The sequence below is a fragment of the Motacilla alba genome, chromosome 2, assembly GCF_015832195.1.
Source record: "Motacilla alba alba isolate MOTALB_02 chromosome 2, Motacilla_alba_V1.0_pri, whole genome shotgun sequence".
NCBI lineage: Eukaryota > Metazoa > Chordata > Aves > Passeriformes > Motacillidae > Motacilla > Motacilla alba.
The window spans coordinates 48,437,881-48,458,510 of record NC_052017.1 but is presented as its reverse complement, the minus strand read 5'-3'; the positions used below and the strand labels follow the sequence as shown (position 1 = coordinate 48,458,510).

Sequence of the window (20,630 nt, the reverse complement as noted above, 5' to 3'; positions counted from 1 at the left end):
AAAACTCTGCTGAAATCTTGAAACTGTGTTGCTTAGAAAACAACTCTGCCAGCTAATATTGCACTTGCAAAGTTAAAGTTATATATCAAATCTGAGACTTTTTTGATATATTTTTTTTGTTCTTTGTTTCCAAATTTTGAACAAAATTACTTACTTTTCTCATACCTTCCCCCTTCTTCCTGTTTCCTCTTTTGATCTGCCTGGCTGCAGGAGGTTTGGGAGTCTGAATATCTATCTTGAGGGACAAATACTGCAGCCTAAATCATGTTGATGCTGTTGAAACAAAATGTCTCTGCTTTGATTATATTTCAAAACTACAGAAGATAAAAACAGAAACCAGGTAATCCTCGGTACCATGGACTGAGAGAAAGCAGCAAAGGCTAGACACTGTGAATTAATGTAACAAGCAGAAAGCAGACAAAAAGGAACAAAGCAATAGAGGTCTTATAGGAATTATGTGCTTTCAGAAAAATTTTAAAAGTATATTATAATCTATTTATCTTGGCTCTCCTCTGTTTCCTGAACAATGGGTGTCAGTCTTTGCCTAGATACACTGTCACGTGAAAGCTCCCATCTGTAGATCCCGCCCCACTTCAAAACCTACAAATATATTTAGCCTCTCTGAATCTTTTCACAGATCCAGGAAACAGCAGCTCTCTGTCACCAGCCTGCTCTTGACTTTTAGAAGAGATTTATTTTACCACCATGGATAGGAGCAGTGGGTCTGATGTTAGATGTTCGCAGGTATATTGAACAAACTCTGCAGCATGTAAGATTTCCTTTTAATTTCCTCTAAGTAACAAGTGCCTGTGTAGAGGGAATAAGCAAAGAAATGCCTGGCTTTGTTGCTAATCCTTTGTTTTATTAGCAGTTGCCCAGGAGTAGCAAAGATTCCCTCTCTCCTACAATGCCCTTCATGCTTTTTGCTAATTTGGTGCCTTGTGGTCTTCTAATTTATAAGCAGGATTTTCAAAAGTAAATGCTTGATATGCAGTTGAGAAGTGTTTGTGCAAGTCTGTGTACATTGTCATACATGCGGAGACCCAGAAATTGAATGTGAGTTTTTTGGGTGTTTGACAGTATTGATCCCATGACTCTCACAACTACCTTGGCAGTTTTGGCAGCAGGAATAAATCCATTGGAAAATAATAAAATAAATGATAAATATGTAAATAGTTTACAATATAGGTAGAGTGACGGAGATTATGGGTCTGACCTGCATTTTTCTCATTCACCATACTTAGGTTTTGTCCTCCTTGGGGCAAAACCCTGATTTTATCATTAAGTGACTGTGTTTTCTGCAAAAGAAGCAAACAACCCCCAAACATGACAGAAATTTTTACGGTAATGAAACACATATTGTCATCACACTGCAGCTTTTTTGAGACCAACCTTATGCAGCCCTATTTTTCTCAGGTTGGACTAGTGAGAAGGTAGTAACATCTTTCTGACTGTCTTTTCATGGAAATTTTCAGCTATGTTTGTCTAACACAGCTGAGATTACTTATCAGAATAATACATTCATTTTGGCCATTAACTGTGCTCACTGAGACCACGTACTCTGGAAATAATATATTCTGAAGTTTATCAAGCACTAGGGTAGTGGTACCTGTTTGCTATGCTCTGTAGAACAAGGAATGAATGTTTTGAACTTTGAGTCTCTGTGTACAACACCGTGAGGCAAGATCCATAAAATATATCATGGAAAAGGTGTGGGATTTAAAATATACAAATAGGATTGAGCCATTTGTTTAAAACTTTCCTGAATGTAGGTTCATACTTTACTATACTATAATGCGGTAGTTGCAGTACATGTCCAAATGTGGGATGTCTGGTTTGTAGACTTCTGCTGGCTTTGAGGTGCCCCCAGCAGGTTCCTGATCGCCTGTACCTAGGTTCTGGAAAATTCCAACTTCTAAGATGTCTTCTTCTAAACAGCATGTTGCAGTAACTGATTTAAATGGATTTGAAGGAGTGAGTTCTGAATCCAGACCCTTCAAAACAATACTGTTTTCATCTAAGGATACTGAGCTGTTTCAAAACAAACTCAAATATTAAAATGAGACTTTCATTAAGCAAGAGTGCTTCATGGCTGTAACCTTCCAGTTTCCTGTGTTGATCTAAAGCTGCTTCAAATATTCCAGTGTGGCAATCTTTCTGAGACAGGCTGCAGTCTCATGTGTTGCATAATCTGAGGTTAGAGCTTTCCCTGAAGTTTCTGCTAGAAAGTTAGAAGCTGTAATGCTGTCCTTTTGTGCAGATGGTCTGTTGAGACTCCATTTCATCATGTCACTAAAAGTAAAGGATTTTTTAATCAGAATTGATAACTGCTCAGCACAAGGGAGCATAAGTAAATCTTTAATGAAAATTGCAAATGGTTTGCTTTACCAGTGGATACGAATTTTTTTGCTGAAGAATTCACTGAAAGCTATTTGAAAACCATCTGATTAAATGAGTAAAACCTTTAGAACAATTTAAAATTAATTTAACAAACAGCCTGGATCTTTACCTCATTTAACAGTGGTCTCATCCAAACTACTGACCTTCTGACTTCGAGTCAGTCTGTCTCTTTCAGCTGTCATCACTGACTTCCAAAAGGTGGATGCCTTTCTCAGAAGTGGTCTCAAACTAGCCAGTTAGGATCCTGTTTAGGCTTGAAATCTGCGCCTAGCAGTCAACTCAGTTCTCTGAGCTTTCATTCTTTCAATGTCCTACACAGCAGCTTTTTTTCAGAATGTCTGCACTATGCAAGTAAGGATCATGCAGAGGTACCTGAGATGGATCAAACCAAAGCAGCAAAATCCCTGTGCATCCAAGCAGTGATCTGCCAGATTCCAAAATGATCCTGAAATAGATATATCTATCTTTTCATGTTACATTTTAGCAGTACATCTTTCCTTGGCCATTGCACCACAAGGGTACTATTGCATTGTTTTAGGAACCAGTAGGTGCTAGAGGGGTTTGAACTAGCTCCACTGTCCATGTTATGATCACAATTTGCCGTTTAAATATGTTCTGTGATCAGGAAAGATCTTTTGTTAATGGCAGACCTATGGGCCAGTCCTCTTAACTATACTTTAAAAGGAATAGCAGTAAACTTAATCCATGATTTCTCATAAACTTCCACACTTTAATCTAGAATGACCCATGACTGTGCATGCAAATGGATATATGGGGAAAAGTTTTCAAGACTCTTCTAAGAATCAGGATTTACTGGGGCAACACTGTGGCTGTGGAACTATGGGACAGGCCAGGGATCAGGCTGTTCTGCTGAGGTCTTGTTTCTCTGACTGCTGGGTGCATGAGGGCCAATCTCATTTTTGGCTCTTGGAATACTGCAATGAAAAGTTTATCCTTGAAATGACAGGTCCCTAAAATATTAAAATCCTTGTGTGTTCCCTGCTGTCCTCAGCTCACCCAGCCAGCTGGCAGAGAAAAACTGAAGGAAAATTTTTAGACACTCTCCCTCTTCACTAAGGAAGGATTTATGTAAGTGTATGTTGGCACATATTCATGTATGAGCACATATACAAGGACTTGCTGAAAATACAACTGCAGTGTTAGTTGACAGAAGCTCCTGGGAGTTTAGATTTGGTTTTCTGCCTCTGTATGAATATTAGAAATACTGGCTTTTCAGTGCTATAGTCAGGTGTCTGTGACATTACCCTTTGTGTGCAACTACACTTAACTAAAAAAGATTCAATAATTTCATTTTTTAACAAAAGGTGATTGAAGAAAGGACTATAAATTACTTAGAAAAACAGTAAAGATTTTCTTTTTCTTTACAGATACAGAAGATGCTCAGGAAGTCTGTGTTATTCAGTATGATGCTTCATAGCTCTTAATAGTTATAAAAGCTTTACACTGCTTGCAGTAGGGTGATTAGCATGGATGTTTAAAATATTTTCAGAGAGCTCTAATTTTGTTTTCCAAATTGACTTTAATTAGGTGCATTGGGTGCTTAATCTCATTGTTTCCTACGAGATGGGATTCCTAAATTGCTGATGGTAGAGCAAAATATGAAAAGAAGTGTTTTTCCTGGCTATATGAGGGATTGGGAGACCATGGAGCTGAGAATCCTGGTGTGGAAAGGAGTAATGAATCTGGGAATGGAATTGGAAAGTGTCAGACGCTCCACGTGGTACCTTCATGCATCACTGCACAAGGTATGAGAGGACATTGTGGAATATGCTGTGTAAGTTGTACAGATGTGATGTAGAGACAGATGGAACTATTGCACTGAAGATGAACACAGCAAAGTATACAATTAAATCTGAGATTGGGAAACAGCGAAGTAAAGAATTAGATAGTTGAAAGACCTTAAAGGCAGCACAGTAAATTCTGCTTTATACGATATTTTAAGGAAATGGGGTTGCATTGATATCACAAATAGGAATAAAGAACAGATTTATAAAAGTCTTGACCACGTTTTATGTGAGAAATTCAGAGGTTATCCAAGGATAGGGTACCATGTTCACACTTATTACACATCATTGCTACTAAAAACAAGGAGGTGTTTGTGATATATGCTTATGTAATATTTTAATGTTTATGATTCTTATAAATTTTAATTTCTTTGTGCCGTATTGTTTATGCTGTCTACTGATAATGCAATGACAAGCTTTCTACATTTTGAAAGATTCTGGGAGAAAAATTTCCCTAGATATTTGTACATTATCTCACTGTTACTCTTGGTCTTTCTCTTGTGATTATGAAGAATGTTCTCCTTCCCATGGGTTAGGACCTTTCCTTCTATAAGTTTCAATATCTTTTCTTTGTCATACCTTCTGGCAAATTTAAAGAGGGGCAAATTGGGTGTAATAGAGATTGAGCTCTTTTTATAACCTCTTAAATAATTAAGTCCCCTCTACATCTGCACTGTCCCAGACAGCCTAATCCTCTCTCTCAATTAATGAACCTTATCATTTCCCTGTGTCAAGTTATTCCTTCAAGAGTTTTCCCTCATAACAGTTTTGGCAATAGACTTGCAGTCTTTCCTGAATTATATTGTCATAGGTTACACTAGGTAATTGTCTAATTAGTATAATTTAAGATTACATAGTGAGAGGTTTATTTGAATTTTTCTTTCCATAGAAAGGATGCACCCAGAAATAACTTTCTTTGTTTGCTTAGTTTGAAACCCATAATAAAAGTTCAGTTCTAATTACAGACTTTATTTCAATGGCACATAATAAATATGTTTAGCTTCTGACCATTGAAAGGATTATTAGATATCAGGGACAGAACATCAGTCAGATAGTTTAGTATAAGCCGCAGGAGACAACCTTCAATATATTTGAATTATGCATTTCAAATGTTACGTTTTCAAATAGGACATTATTGTGGCATGAATCTTTATTAAAATAAAAATCTGGTCTTTATAAAAGCATAACACTTTTTAAGACTTAAAAGAATGATAATCCTTGAGATGGTGACAGCACTTATAGCAAGGAAGGCAGATGTAATTCATCTGAAAGCTGGTTGTGAAAACAGAACTTTTTCCAAGGTCTTAGTATAGGTGAGAGGAGCTTCTAGACAAGTCTTATAACGTGAAAGGAGAGTATTCATCAGGAAAAAAGTAATTTATCAGGGTATCACACATGTAATTCTGCTTTCCCCAAAGTACCATCTTGCTGGCAAAAATGATTATGTTTTATTCTTTTCTAGGGGCTGCCACAGAAAGAAGTCAGCAGACTGCTGTTCTTTTGCACTGGATTTAAATACATAATATGACAAGTGTTTCACTAGCATTGTTAGAAAATTATCTGAAGATTTTGATTTTCTTCTTTTTCTGTACATTGAGCACTGAAATAACATTGATAGACACTGTGCTGCTTTGTATTACTGTTTTTATTTTAGGCTATAAGTGATATTTTGTATGTCTGTTAGGTTTTTAATCAGGCTAGGCTTTATCAGAGAGCAAATATTTTGGCTAAATTACTGTGATTCTGAGATTTCCAGAGCAGTGAGAGGCCATTCTGCCCCAAGATCCCGCACATTTACTGAATTTGGCCTTATACCACACAGAAAACACTGCAGTTTTGTTCCTGATAAATATTAACTGATGAAATAAATTAGGTAGTGGGAAGACAAGATCATCTTTGCAGTTGTAAAGAAATAAATAGGTGATAGACAGTAGGTAACATGAAGCAAAAAAAAAAAAAAGAAAAAAAGAAAATATGAGAGTTGGGTGGAAAGAAGACACTGCTTTTATTTCAACAGCAATTTACTAGTGGAGGCAGGGTGCAGTGAGGAGGAAAGAGCTCTTCAGAATTCTTCAGAGCTGGGAAATAAAAAAGCATTCCAAATAAAAAAAGAGACGATTATGTCAGGAAAAAGGTGCATGTTTCTCCCATCTTCAGCAAAGGCAAGAATGACAACAACCCAAATATCGTCACCTTTATGCTATGACATGTTATGTCCTTAGAGAAGCCACCTCTGGGTACATGATGGACTGACTGGGGACATCTATCATCAGTGTTACAATGGCCAATTATACCTGACTGACATGACTGTTTTCTGTGGGGGGATCAGACTGTCTCTCTTGCAAACAAGGTAAGGGAAACGAAAGTCGTATACCATAACAAGACTTTTGTTGTGGTTTCTCACAGTACTCTTTTTGTCAAACCAAGGAGACATGGCTTGTAAGTATGGACTACATGGTGGCTGAGAAACTGGCTGGCTCACCAGCCTCAGCGGAGTGCTAGTGTTTCAAAGCCTAACTGCTTGTCATCTGGATTAAAAAGAAAATAGTTCTCCATTATTATCTCCAAATACTGGAGCAGAGCCCAAAGTGATTGCAGAATCTTCGTACAGGAGTTTTGACAGAAGTTGACTAGACCATAGACTGAGCAAAAGAATCTAAAATTGAAGCTGGCCTTGCTTTGGGCAGAAGGTTGAGCTGGGTGTCTCCCAGATGTCCCTTTGAACCTAAAATTGTTCTGTGATTCTGAGTTGTCTCAGTCCTTTCAATAGTCACTCAAAGCAAGCCTGATTGTTGAGTTTTGTCATGCCCACTCACTGCACGAATCACTCTGAATTCACCAGGAAAACAATATTAGATGCAGGTAATCACTTCAACATTCAATGTGCATGGTGAACAGCGTATCATTACCAGAAACTGCATCATTAAATATGTAAAAGGCCTTGCTAATCACTGACCATTGTTAAAGATTCATATAGTCTAAATACTTCCCCAGAATTTTAACAACCTTCCTCTTCAATTAAAATAAAATAAATGCATCAGAGCACAGAGAGAATCATCAAGTACAGAAAAGTACAGTTGAAAATGGACACACTTACTTGATTGAAAAAGTCACCTAATCAATGGGATCATTGAAGTAATGTATAATCAAGTAGCAGGGAACGTTCAACAGCTTTCCTCTGCATAAAAATTGTGAATAGAATTTAATTGTTCCTGTACTGAATTTTCTTTAACCACCTTGAGTCATGTTTCAGCAACACCATTGAATGAACTTTGAGCTGTTACTACTAATCAACCTAATGAAAAATTTGCCAAAGCCTTTACAAAAGTCTTCAGAAAGAAAACAAGAGGCGGGTTTTATATAGGTATAAAAAATTACTTTTTTCAGGGTTAGAAAAGCTCCTTAAGAATTAAAGGGTAGCACCTAAAGCTATCCAACCCAGACATATCAGTTGAGAAAATATATTGATGGATATTCACTTTTTGTGCTGAATCATTGCAGTATTTAAGAACCCCATAAAGAAATCATAATGGAGAATATCCTCTGTTGGAACTCATGAAGTTTTGGTTCAGTGAAGGCCATCTTGATAAATGCTGCTGTTCTTACCAATGGCTCTGGTGCTTCCTTTGCAGATGATTTTATGATATAACAGGTTATATATTCGTTTATGTGACAAGGGGTAGGGAATCCTACCCTTGGAGTAAGCTCTCTGAAACCAACTCTGCTGGTTTTCCATAGCTTTGCTATGAGACTTGTATGAGACTTTTGGACCCACACTAAATATGGGATTGGTACCAATGGGACTGTGTGTTATTTCTGTAAGCCACTCTGTTCTGTAATGGCTACAGGAGATAACAGCAAGACTATAGTTATATTTGTTGGTTTAACCAGCAGAGGTTTGTTTTGGTTTTGCGTTGTGGTTATTGTTTTTATAAGGTTCCCTCTTTTTCTAGCATTGAAGTAAGAAAAACTTCACAGCACCTTCATCGTACGTTCGATCTATGAAGTCGTATTGATTGTCAGGTGTAAGCATTCTGACAGCTGTGAAATGAGTGGATGCTGTGGTGCTAAGGAATGAAGGCTTTGCAACTGCATGAATTCTTGGGCAAGGAGTGTGCTTCTTATTGCTTTTTTGTTGAAAGTGGCAGATGTGGTTATGAGTGAAGATTACTATTATTTCAGTGAATCCACCCTGAAGTCTGTCACAAGATACAAGATGGTATTTGAAAGAAAAGGTTGGTATGCGTGATAGGTAAGGCTCTGAGAGAAAACCGTACTATAACAAGGAGTTAGCAAGCTTGTACCTGTCTGCCTTTTACAAAGTAGTTATCAGAGCTTTTAGAAGAGAGATTTTCAGATATGGAAATGGGACTTGGTATTAGGGGCAATTTGGCAATAGGAGATGAATCTTTGTCTCTGGCAGACAAACTTCAGTGAGATTTTAATTTTGTCACACGTCATCTTTCTTGTGAACTGAGCTAGCAAATGTACTCAGAGTTTGTTCGGTCAAAATGTTTCTCCTCAAGATTGCAAGTGGGGGATGGAGATGGAGGGTTCGAGATTAAGTTCTGAATTTGAAAAGTAATGTGCAGCAATCTCAGTCTTCAGTAAGCAAGCTCTGAAGGGCAGGGAAACCTCTTTTGTTATGTAAAAGGATATGTTTGCTATTGTGATTACATTGTTATGGAAAAGCATTATAAAATGTAATGTAGAATCTTGTAAAAGGCTAAAGCACTTTTAAAATGCCACCAAAAAGTTTTTTTCTGGTTCTCCAATTAAAAGTTATTACTCTCCAGTTTTACCTTGATTGTGGGGTAAATTCCTTGGAACCTTATTTGTTTCATTCCTCTAAATTCATCTAGACTCCTCCATAACATGAACGACAGATGACCCCAAGGGGCCTGAACTTCTTCTGACTGCTATTTTTACCCTATTGGAGACTTAGTGATTGAAGTTCAGTGTCATGTACTGAGAATGAAATCTGTCAAACAGTTTAGAAAAACGTGGCTAATTTAGCAGTGTTAGATAAAACAACTCCTTTCGTTTTTCCCTCTGAGAGTAATAGCCTCTATTTTCAGCACAATTGGCCTTTGGCAACTGTTGGCAACATGGGAGGGTATTTTTGGAAAAGGAAGGAAATATAAAAAGGATTAAACCACAGGGAATTGCAAGGGAGAGAGAATGCCGAAGAACAGAACTGCTAAGGAAGAAATAGCTTTACAGCAAGTTCCTGGACTATAGCTTTTTATTTCTCTTATGTTCCCTATATGGGTTCAAAGTAGGTCAGACACAAAAAATGCACACTTTATCCTACCATTGTGGTTTAACCCAGCCAGCAGCTGGGTACCACACAGGTGTTTGCTTGCTCCCCACACCTCTCTCCCCACCCTTCCTTGACATGTGGAACAGAATGAGAAATGTGTAAAACCTGCAGACTGAGATAAGAATAGTTTAGTCATTTAGGGGGGAAAAGTAAAATATAATAATAATTTTAATGAAAAGTCGAGGAAGAGAGATGATGAAAATCCAAGAAAAAAGTGATGACCAGTACAGTTGCTTACTACGCACAGAGGGATGCTCAGCCCTCACCACAGGAGAGACTGGCACCTCCCTCAGTTTTTATACTGATCAAACATTTTATGCTATGGAATGTCCCTTTGGTTAGGTCAGCTGTCCTGGCCATGCTCCCTCCAAGCTTCTTTGCACCTGCTCTCTGGAAGAGTATGGGAAGCTGAAAACTCCTTGACTTAAGGTAAGCACTGCACGGCAACAACTAAAACATCAATGTGTTATCAATATTATTACCATCCTAAATCCAGAACACAGCCCTGTATCAGCTACTAAGAAAAACTCAACTCTATCACAGACAAAACCACAACAGTATCCACCTCTTATTCAACACCACTTGTGTCATGCCAAGTTCTGTCCTTTCCAGTACACCATCACCTTTCCTGTCCTTCAGTTTATATACACAGAGGTATCATTCCCTTAGTTTATGTACCATCCTTGCAAAACTTCATTAAGTTCATGTAGTCTCTGACTTCATCCTCTATCAGAGACAGGTACCATGAGGTTCTCAGTGTGGTGATGGGCTGCCATAAAAGTGGTAACATGTAGCATTATATAGGGGTTAATATGTTATAATAGAATTTATTGGTTATTTTCACCCAAAATCAAATCCTCTTGAGGGAGACATCAGAATCCTGTCCTCCCACATTACCCACTTAGTGCACCGAGGCCCTCAAGAAAAAGCAATCCCATGGATGGGCAGTCTTTGCCTGAGGCACGAATAACCCAGCATATTTTTATGTTTATGTTATGAAACTGTCCCCTCCAGCAGTATATGAAAGTCTTGATTGGGCAGTGTCAACCAGATCGGCAGATCCTGTAGTGTTGACTAAACAAATGGCATTTGTTAAATGTGTACCCCAATGTTTAAAACTCCTTCCACTGATTGCTCTGTATCATCTTTAGCAATCCATCATATCATTAGATTTTCCTGGAGTTTGGTGCGTGTGACACATCCACTCTATGTCCTGTTCTTTAGCCAGGTGTCCATGAAGTTTTCAGAAATTAGTCCCATTGCCTCTCTTTTTTTCTGGAGTATCATGTCACCATAAGCCTTGCTTTTCAAGGCCCAGGAGGTGTTCTAGGTGGTGGCTTGGGGCACAGGATCTGTGTCCGGTCATCCATCAGCTGCTTCCACCACTGTAAGCACATGGCCCTGACCCTGGTGGGTTGGTGGGAGTGTGTTACAGCCAGCCTGCCAGGCCTCCCATGGTAACACTGCAGACACCATCCTCCACACAAGCTTGTCCTGCTTGATTGCAGGTCTTGTTTCATATTCATGGATAACCTTTGTGAGAGTGTCCATGGATAAGTTCCACCTCTTGGTCATGAGCCCATCTGTGGGTTACATCTCTTCCTTATGGCCCAAGGAGTCATGGGCCCATGGAGCTAAAAATAGTTCACACTTATGATACATCTGAGCCACTTAGCAGTCTGATCTGCCTTTTGGTTAATCTGATGTACTTCAATGGCCTAGGTCCTGGTGCATGAGCATTCATTCATGTGATGTAAAGGTTTTCCCCCTGGGCAGCAATGTCTTGCCACAGTCATATAATCATTGAGGTTGGAAAAGACCTCCAAGGCTATTGAGTCCAACTTTTGACCAAACACCTCCATGCCAACCTAAACATAGTGCTACTACATCGAGTAGTTTCTTGAACTCTTCCATGGATGGTGACTCCACTGTGTTCCTAGGCAGCCTGTTTCAATACCTGACCTGATCCCTGGATAAAATACATGTGTGATAGGAAACGGATTAATCTTTTAATAGTACAGTTTTCATTGTCAGGCTTCAGTGTTGTAACTGGGGATGCCTTGAAAACCCAAAGTTAAGCATACAATGCAGGGTGATGATGGGAATCTTGTGCTGGTCATTTCCTAATTCTGTTTTACTGTGTAGGTGAATCTCAAAGATATTTTTACAACTTTAATTGGTACTTTCATTAGGTGCATAGTGATGCTCATGGCAAATCTGTTCAAATGTTGCTTATGATAATCTCTCAGCCAAATGTAGGTCTGACCCACTAAAACTTTCTTTAAATTAAAATAAAAATCATGCAGATGTGTCACTTAAGGACATGGTTAAAGTCTGACTTGGAAGTGTTAGGTTTACAGTTTTATTCAATCTTACAGGTCTTTTTCAGCTTAAATTATTCTTTGATTGTATCTTTTGCAAAAAGGAAAGACCCGTGCTTTTTCCCTCCCTTTTATTTGCCTTTGACAGATCTTCCAATCATAAAGAGAGTGTCAAAGACAAATAATTCAGGTTTGTTCCTCTTTGTTTCCACTCAGCTTTGAAGTTCATGACAGTGTAGACTTAGTGTGGAATGTGAATGAAAAGGAAGCATATGAGAAAACAGAGAAATAAAAAAAAAAAGGAATTTGTCTTTCTGTTGTTGTGAAGTATGCAACTAGAACTTCTTATAATTTTAGCTCAGTCATGAACTTCTGGCTTAATTAATTTTTCATATGTTTCTTGGTCTTCAAAAATATGTATAATCTGATTTAATAAGATTAAACCTATTAATATTTGAACAGAATGTTAATAAAGAATTAAAATCTTCTCTTGGTTCTATCAACATGAGTCCAAAATATCTCCCTTGATTTCTTAGACTATTTGTCCAGTAATGCAATATCACAAAGAATTGAAGGTAAATTATGGTGCACTGCTTTTGAGCTCTTCAAAAGTACTTTCTTGCAAGATTAGATTATTTTTTAATTGGCTCACTAAATACTTATTAACTGCACTTCAGTTTACACTAGCGTTTTTATGAACAGTGATTAGATTGAGCTTTCAGCCAGAATGAGTTTTTCTTGTTCCATATCTAGTGACTGAACTTTGGAATTAGCCCAGATCTGCAGAATGGTAGTTTAATGACAAATATACGGAGATATTCTTCTTGCTTCCATACAGAAAATAGGGACTGACTTGTACCCTACATGTAAATCTGGTTTGATGCCAGATAAACTTGGATCCTTCAAAGTATTTTTATGTTTGGATTGCTGCACTTAGGCTTTTAGAAGTGTAGTAAGGGTCTTCCAATAAAAACAAAGCCAAAATCACAAAACCCCCAAATCAGAGACAAGCCATGGGCAGTCTTCTTTTTCTAGACTTTTTGTTTTTTATTTTTCTTCTATTCACTATCAGAAGCAAGGCATCCTTCCTCATTAGCCAATAGCAGATGAGTGTCTCCAAGCTGCTCCTGGAGTTCTGTGGAAGAGTTTCTTGCTATTTTGACTTTCTAATAGTTTTCAGGCCTTTTTCCTTAAGGGGACATATTCCTCAGGTTCGGTTATAGAATTGGATGGAGATGAAAAACTACAGGAGTGAGTTGCAAGCAAATCACTTCATAGTGCTAAGCCTGTTTTCAAAGAAAGCAAGCAAGCTGCATGGCAGCCCAGTGCGGGCAGCTCTGAGAAACATTGGCTTTTTGCACATTTACTGTCAGTTGACCTCTGTATCAACTGAGGGAAACAAAATTAATGACTGACTTTGAAGTGACTATTGTAGAATTTAGGGGTTTTCTGCCTTACTCTACAAGCTGTGAACTATATGCTTAACTCATGAAAATACTGTGCATTCACAGGCTATTCAACAGCATCTGCACAACTGGCTACTTGTCTTCATTGTGGATCAAAGGCATTTTTACAATGTAAATATTGAATATATTAGAGCAGTAAAGAATTTCATAGCTTGGGCAAACTAAAAAATGTGAACTGAGTTTTGGCTATAATGAGTGATTGACAACAGTTAAAAGTCAGACAAAATCATCATGACTTAAACCAGTGTATTCTGTTTTGTGATTAGAGGCAGAGTTATTGTCTCCAGTAAGAGTTAATGATGTTAAGAGTCATTAGTGCAGAGCTGGTTTCCAGTAAGAAGTCATAGTATAGTGAGGTGAAGTGATATTTGTATTTGACCTTCACTAAAATCTTCTGACAAAGCTACCTGCTATTTTTAGCAATTTAAATAAACTCAAGATAGCTATAAATATGAATTGTAACATGTTTCCTATATGTTCTAGCTATGTGTCATAATTATGTGATGAATGGAAAGGCACTGATTTCTGACTCAAACTTCTTGAGTCTGGTTTTAAGACTGGATGATGCCTTAGTGAAGTTTCTCTTTATTAGAAAAAGTAAATTTAATCCCAAAAATAGACCATAAACTGGTTTTTGCAGCTTATTAGAGATTGTCCTAGTAGTTAACTTCCCAGGGCTTTGCCTGAGGCTGAAGTGGTTTCTAACAATCCATCATTAACTTCTATGACAACCGCGGGTAGGCTGTGATTGTCAGAATCAGTCATGACATACTGCAGACCTCCTACTGTCATTCTAAAAAATGCAGTTACACCAGGTTTTGCACCCTGGCAAAGCGACTGGGTATGAGGATGAATGTGAAGTGAGTTTATTTCACACACTCTTGCAGGCAAATCTATGCTATGTTTGTCCAAGCCCCTCCTTAATGTCTTAAATATCTGCTGTTGGAATCATCTCTTCTTTAATATCCATGTCCCATTGTTGTCCATGCATCACAAATACTCCACTTTTAACCCCAGCCATGTGCAAATCCCTAGAGGAGAATCAGAATCTGCAAATAAACCTGATGAACTGGATATAGTTTTAAATAAATCATGAAGTGTCGCTTTCCTATTGAGAAGAAAATATGGATATGCAACTTCAGCTCCTTAAAGTTAAAATCCATTTTTAAGCTTTTTCTGCTAGTAGCACATTTCCTATAAATTGTTCCAGGTGCCACTAATTTAGGCATTTATTGTGCTGTACCTCATAACCAGGACAGGTTAACTTTACAGACCTCATTCTTTGTTGGAACGAGTTCATAAGAAAACTACATTGTCCTCATTTCAGGGTCTCCCTGTAAGTTCCAAACATAATCAATACATCTGGTAATGCCGCTGTTTATGTACTGATATGACTCCAATGAGATAAATTGTATTATGTCATGTCAAAAAGATCTGATGTCAATTATTTGAATGGGAAACTTGACGGAGAAAATGTCTTTAAACTGTATTTATAGTGTGACATAATATATTTTTACTTCTCTATTCTGCAGGAAGAAAACCTATACTCTTCTGGACTGACTTAATTATTAAATATGCATAACATTCACACACAATTTGAAGAAAAAACATTTTAATTCTTGTGAATAAGTGTTGGTATATAAACTTCTTTATCTTTTTAAGTTGAGAATTTCCTTGGGGCAGAAAACTTACTAGTGCTGTTCATACATTTAGTCAAGATTGACAGGATGATGATGCCTTTCTATTCTGCTAGGATGCAAAACTTTGTAGTTACTCATTTGTTTGGGCCAGTTATGCATGCTGAATGGAAAATACCTGGATGTTAAAGAAGCTATAGTATGATAAACTGCAAAACAAAGCATGTGTTTGAGGAGAAGAGAACACTTCAAGGGCAAACTGAAGTACTATTTCAAGTGATGTGCAACTGATGAAATTAACTGGAAATTATAAAGAGTAAACAGATCATGATGGTACATAGCACCATAACCCAGCATGACTCTTTCTGGGAAGATATGAAGAAGGAATGAGGATCTAAAGAGATGGCCTTGAAGGCAGCCAAAAGTTCAACAAGCACCATTTTCCTATGTGTCTATGAAACAGCCTATGTAACTAGTGCTGAAAAATCAACTGCTTATACACTAGAATTTTTAGCTGCAGTCCCAACTGTGCATGAAATTGCCAGTTCTGACTCACCTTAAGTTTCAAAAGGCAGCACAACAACAATGTAAGGAGAATCAAAGAACTGAAAAAAACCTTAAAAAGGTCACCTAAATCATCCCTTTATCTCCAAAGTCCACCAAGACCATTTAAAATCATTCCTGAATGAATTTTATCTAAATTTTTCTTATGACCAAAACTTTTCCAGATAAAGATTCCATAAAGTTTTAAACAATCTGTAAAATCTGTAACCACCCTTACTGCTACAAGGTTTTTTTTTCTTTCTTTCTTTCCCTTCCCCCTTCTTTCACTGTAATTTAAACTCTTTACTTACCCTTACCCCATCTGCAATTAGGACAGGAAAACCAATTTTTTTTCCTTTCTGCTATGCTTATTGTATTATCCCACTATTCAGCCTTCTCTTGTCTAGATTAGATAACTACTATTTTTTCCCTTTTTCCATATAGATCATATTTTGCAGACCTCTTATTGATCTGTTCTGGACTTTGTCCAACCAGAGCATACAACAGAGATCTTACTAGCTGCACAATAAGCAAGATGATTACTGAGTATGACTTGCCAACAATAGTTTTATTCATGCATGTCAAGGTAGTATTTGTCTTTTTCTTAAAAGCACAACATTCTTGCCTTATCCTAGCTTGTAATTCATAATCAGTTACATCCTCCCTATCCCTTCTGCAAAACAGTTAATAAATCACTTTTCCTATGTTTGCAGAGTATGCTTATTTTTGTAGGAAGTTGTCTTTATTGATTAGTATATTTTGTTTTTAAATTCCAGCTTTCCAATTTTTTTGAACTGTAACGATTCAAAAATGCTTAAATCACTTCTATGCTGATGTCACTTGCATGTTTAATGAGAATTCTTATTGCATCATACAAATTTGATTAGTTGTGATTTTCAGTGGTATAGGCAGAAGACTATTGTGGAGTGTCATCTTGCAATACTTCATTTTAATGACGAGACACTGATAATTATTTAGAGTAGTTTCTTGTCATATAGCTATATATACTATATATGTATATAGTTATAACAGTTCCATTTTAAAACCAAACCTGTTTTGGTTTTAATCACATAATATCAAAATATTATATGAGAAAGTGTCAAAAATTCTGCTCATAACCAAATTCTAGCCATCTTTCCCTGTATTCAGATATTTCTATCTACATAGCTGCATATACAATAAGATGGTATTTTGTATTTATATAGCAATAGCACAAAATAGGGAAGGTGGTATTCCAAGCAGAGCTTTCTTCTCATAGGGGATTTCTGGAACTGTTTTGTTGATGGAGAAAGGAGTTGTGGTAGAAACTGCTAGAAATACTGTTATCTTAAAAAAAACCCAAAAAACCAACAAGAAGTTAGGTGAGGTAGTTGAAGTTTGCATCACACTGCTGTGTGAAAGGGAGCAGCAATCAAATAAATAACAGCAGTGTAATTTTTGTGGGAGATCTCATTTTCTCTGCTTTTCTATATGTATTTGGAATTTGATTGAACCAAAGAGTGAGAAGTTATGGATTAGATCTAGAAACAATAACATTTTGAATTTGGTAAAGACACAAAATACAGAAACTTTTAAAAACTCTCCTGCTTTTTTGTTGAGTTTGGAGTTGTTTTAGCAAATAAAAAGTTGTGCAGAAGGAGTCTGCGAGATGCAGTATAGTGGGTTAAAGACTTTTCACCTTTGTACCTTTCTAAAAATAGTGCACCTTGCACAAAATGACCGTGGGGTGTTGCTGGTTTCAAGCAACGCAGGATAGACATAAAATCCTACAATCCTTTAGGTTGGAAGAGATCTCTTAGATCAAGACTAACAGTTAACCCAGCACTGCCCTGTCTGCCACTAAAACATCACATCTATGTGACTTTCAAATATCTCTAGGGATGGCAACTTAAACCCTTCTCTGGGCAGCCTGTTTCAATGCTTGGCAACCCTTTCCACAAAGAATTTTTTCATAATATTCAATCTAAACATCCTCAGGTGCAATTTGATATAATTTCCTCTTGCACTATCACTTGTTCCTGGGAGAAGAGACTGACCCCCACCTGGCTACAACCTCCTTGCAGAGAGCACTGCAGCTGCTCTGAAGTGACCCCAGGACAGGGACATTTGGCTGTGTTTGCTGTCTCCTCATGGCTGCTAACCCACTCAGGGGTTGCTAACTCTCTACAAGTGCATGTATTTTCTATTTGTCTGGATCCTAGAGTCTGACTTTGGTCTTGGAGCTTCTACCTGTGAATTTGTATCAGCATAGTTGAGCAGGGGAGATTTTTCAGATTTTCAGATTCATTTTGCAAGGTAAAATGCTGCTTATAAGTTCTTGCTCCAGATAGAATCTTAATGTTGGAAAGGTAGAACTGTAACTATAGAAGTATGTATTCTTACATCCTTCCTTTTCAGAAGGATCTAAATGCAGGTAGCATCTTCACAGCAATCTGTCCCTCTCCCAAATTTCTGTTCTAGATGTGCTGTACTATGTAGATATTATTGTTAAATCAAAATACAGAGTAAAGTAGAATGCATAAAAAAGAAAAAACAGAGGAAAAAGCCCATAAAATCTCCCATGTTTTTGGGAAATATACAGTGATGTTATTTGCAAATGATAACTGTAGATATAAAATCCATTATTATTATTATTATTATTATTATTATTATTATTATTATTATTATTATCCATTTTCATTCAAGTAGTACTTAACCAGGCACCAAATATTTATGATTTTTTTTCTACTCTAGTGCTTTTGGAGGCACAAATACTACCATGCTCTTTCAAATTGAATGTCATAGCATGAAACTGGTTCAATCATCAATACTTATTTGGGAGAAGTTATTTGAAAAGTGCAAAATTACTCATAACAACTCTGATAAAGATAAGAGTGCTCTTGCTTATATGGTGCTATCTAATTGTAAAAATTAAATACAAGAGTTATAAAACCCAGCTGTTTCTAGATGCACAATATTGTTTTGCTACTGTTCAAAAGTGCTGTAGCAAGGACAGTAACGTGTAAACCCTGGGTTGTTGTCTTGCTTCATGTAACATGCAGCTGGGTAAATCAGGTTATTTACAAGTTAGTTTTGTCAAAGAGGTAAATTTATCTTTCTGCTGTGAACAGGAACATAATTTTGTCCAAGTAACATGTCTGTACTTCGTGCAGTATAGTAGTTACTGTTGGAGGAGAATTTTCCTGAGGGTGCATTGAGATGGCATTAGAGATATCTGTGGCTGTTTGTCTCCATTAATGTTCTCTTTCTGAAGAGCAGAGGGCTTGGATGTTTAAAGGATAGGTTTGCTTTTTTCCCCTTTCCTTGTCACATGAGTATGTCTCGTGTTTGTCATGTGGGCTTCACTTGTTTTAGATTTGATGTGTAACAAATTGCAGGGAAATTCAGCATGACACTTTGATCTCTCTGATGTCACTCAGGAGGACCTGAAGTTGTAGGATGGGGTCATATCTCTGAAAGTGGTAATAAAACTGAAGAGGTTAGTATGGGGTTAAACCCTGTGATTAAACACTAATATTGGGAGAAGCAAGTGATAATGTTCTCCTGTGGCTCTTGGGGACCATATCTCAAATTGTATTATATCTGACTGGTGGAATCCCTGGTGTGAGTGTACCTTGTCTTTATTATTATTATTGATCATATATTCTTTTTTTTTAATTTTAAGAAGAATAATTTCTTTCCACAATAGAACAAAACACAATTTTCAGAATGCAACACTTCTTTCAAAGTAGAATTGAGCTTGTATTTCCCACTACACAACTTGCTATGAATTTGCAGAGGGACTTCTATATGGTCGGAACCAGCCTTTACATGATGTTTAAAGAAACCCTTTTTTTGCCTTTGATCCATGTCTGTATTCCCCTGACTTATCCACAAGGGGGACATAGTTCTAAACAAATACACAGCTTGTGGTTATTTTTGAATATGAACATTCCTATCCCTTCTTATTATAAATGATTCACTTGGAATGCCTTGGGACAATCTCAAAACTGTGCATGCAGTCACTAAGGAAACTCTTTGACAGGAAAAAAGAAAACTGTTTTTTTTTAAAAAAAGATTATTTTTATTTTGGAGAGCCTTCTTTTTTTTTTTTGTTTACTTATGGAGGTAAATTTGCTCACCTGAGTGTCAATAGTGATTTGTAATTACACGTGAATATGCACATGCCAAAGAGATCGTTATGTTTTGTTGTTTTCCAAAGAACATTATTTTGGCATTCTTAAGAATGTGTTGACATTTCTCCACTTGCTTCAGACATAGCTGGAGCTATCAATTAATCTAGAGGATCTGGTAATGAGCATTTTCCCCTCCCTATGTCTATCTTCTTTCCTAATAATTAGTTCTGTGTGAAACAAAGATTTGAATTAGAGGACAGCAAGACATGAGGTTATATAACAACTTGGCTTGTCTTCTGAACTCCAGAAATAGAGTTTTTGGTTTGTATTACAACTATGTTCTAGGGCTCCTAGAAAAATGAGAAGTATGATTGAGGCTGAGTTGACTGTGGGATCTGAGATTGTTTCTACCCTTCTGGTATTAAAAAATACAAGTATACAAGCAAGCCAGACCCTCCTGTAAGGGAAAGTAGTCAATCTGAGGATGATATCTCATTTTATAACCAATTTTGATTGGAAGCACTCACTTTGCATTGTCTGGCTAAGTTTGAATTTTGGAAGGGGAATTTGGTACTTGGTTGAGCAGAGCTGCCCTGATTACTGACTAAAGAAAGGAAACTCTCCCTGTAGCCTCTTTTTCATTCACTAGGAAGCCTTGACTTTTCCTATAACATGTTAATACCAAATGTCTTTTTATGCTTGGTATTTAAAATGTAATTCTGCTTATATAGCTATCCAGTATCAGAAATGAAAGAGGAGGATATAATCTCTTTTCACGTAGCTGTAAATATTATATTGGTGAACATTATTTTGCAGACTAAATTGCTGTGAGTTTACCTAAAATTACTCCTCTAGCCCACTCGGATGACTCATATCATCCACAGGAGACCAAATTAGATTGTCATAAATAATGTGCTTCACATTTATGTTTATTTCTCAGCATCTTTTTTGAAATTGTTCTTGTGAATGAGTGACATTTTTCCTATGTGCATTTGAAGCTTGCTTTATTAGTTCATTTTC

At 37.0% G+C, this 20,630-nt stretch overlaps 1 long non-coding RNA gene across 1 annotated transcript; it reads left to right on the top strand.

Moving 5' to 3' along the window:
• The first annotated feature begins 653 nt into the window (after positions 1 to 653).
• LOC119697200 lies at positions 654 to 6,931 on the top strand. Its single transcript, XR_005255797.1, has 3 exons — positions 654 to 769; positions 3,949 to 4,166; positions 5,668 to 6,931. It is a non-coding gene; the product is annotated as an uncharacterized LOC119697200 (long non-coding RNA).
• The last annotated feature ends 13,699 nt before the right edge of the window (positions 6,932 to 20,630 follow it).